At 41.0% G+C, this 1,431-nt stretch overlaps 1 pseudogene across 1 annotated transcript; it reads left to right on the plus strand.

The window, feature by feature from the left end:
- Nucleotides 1–41: 41 nt before the first annotated feature.
- Nucleotides 42–1,413, plus strand: LOC111669540 (pescadillo homolog pseudogene; annotated as a pseudogene). The gene is made up of 3 exons (XR_015438249.1): nt 42–201; nt 408–487; nt 1,260–1,413. The product of XR_015438249.1 is annotated as a pescadillo homolog pseudogene (transcript).
- Nucleotides 1,414–1,431: the final 18 nt, after the last annotated feature.

Consider the following 1,431-nt stretch of genomic DNA (forward strand, 5'->3'; position numbering starts at 1 on the left):
ACACGGCCTGCCTCTGGGTCCTGCACACTGCTCGCACCGCCTCCACAGCGCATGTCAGACGACACGTGCATCGCCTGCTGATGGTGGTAGCGAGCATTGTGTACGCCTGTGTACTGCATAATTTGTAGACAACTCAATTTCCCTAAACTTGTGAGGAGGGTCGCATATTGTTTGTAAATGGGGGGTCTTCAAAAGAAAAAGGTAAGAGCTGACGTCGGGCTAATGTCAGGCTCAGGCACATTAACACCGATACCAACCAGGCTAGCTAGTTAGCAAACGGAGCTAGCTGAGGTTTGTTTTTCTGCATTGGCGTTGGTGCAGTTGAGCATTTGAAGTATTTTGTTAGCCCGTCTATGAAATAAGGTCATTGTGGGAGTATAATATGGACGTCTGTTCTTGTGTTCCAGTTTGAGAGGGGCTCTGCCACCAACTACATCACCAGAAACAAGGCTCGTAAGAAGTTACAGCTGAGCCTCCCGGACTTCAGGTAACGTTACAGAGCTCAGTGGTTGTATCACAGGGCTGTAATGTCAGACCACGTTAGTTTTAGTTAGGTGAAACTAATATACTGGCAGCTGGATGTAGACTTACAGTTAGTACATACTCTGTTAATTTAATTGAAAAGCCATGTACAGACTAAATAAACTAGATGGGAATGTTTGTTTGTGGCCAATCATGTGAATTAGATATTTATGCAGGAAAACTAAAGAAAAATCTCTGATGGTTGTTAAATTTCTATTAGCCCATGGTATTAGGGCTGCAAACAAAGATTGAGTGTTATTTTTCATTAATGTCAGAAAGTAGTGAAAAATGCTCCTTACAACTTTTGGGGAAAAAAAGAAAAAGACACATCGACACATCTTCACATCCACTTAATCCGCTGATTATTTTTTTCAAAGGCCCATCACAAATTTTGAAAACCCCAAATTTAAATTGATTAAAAATCCAACAGTCTAAAACACGACTAAAATTATATAAACCAGAGAAAAGCATCACCACACTTAAGAAGTTGCAACCAGCCAATAGTTGGATTTTTTGCTGGCTGAATTGATCATTGTTAGCCATTATTTTTCTGTCATCAATCCATTTTAAGCACTACATAGTATATACATGTATATTATCAAAACATCTAAATTACTCTTGAGCACATAAAACGGTTCAGAATTAGTTCCATATCACGAATCCTGGTTGGCAAGACACACTCAGAAAGCAGCTGTGTCACAGACAAATAATTCCCCATCTCTCTCTCTGATTTTCAGGCGACTGTGCATTCTCAAAGGCATCTACCCTCATGAGCCCAAGCACAAGAAGAAAGTGAACAAGGGCTCTACAGCCCCAAGGACTTTCTACCTGCTCAAAGACATCCGCTTTCTGCTGCATGAGCCAATCGTTCGAAAGTTCAGAGACTACAAGGTATTACAGGCATTTTTT

Source organism: Seriola lalandi, unplaced genomic scaffold, assembly GCF_002814215.2.
Source record: "Seriola lalandi dorsalis isolate HSWRI2012SDOR001 ecotype SW California unplaced genomic scaffold, Sedor1 jcf7180002004969, whole genome shotgun sequence".
Taxonomy (NCBI): Eukaryota; Metazoa; Chordata; class Actinopteri; order Carangiformes; family Carangidae; genus Seriola; species Seriola lalandi.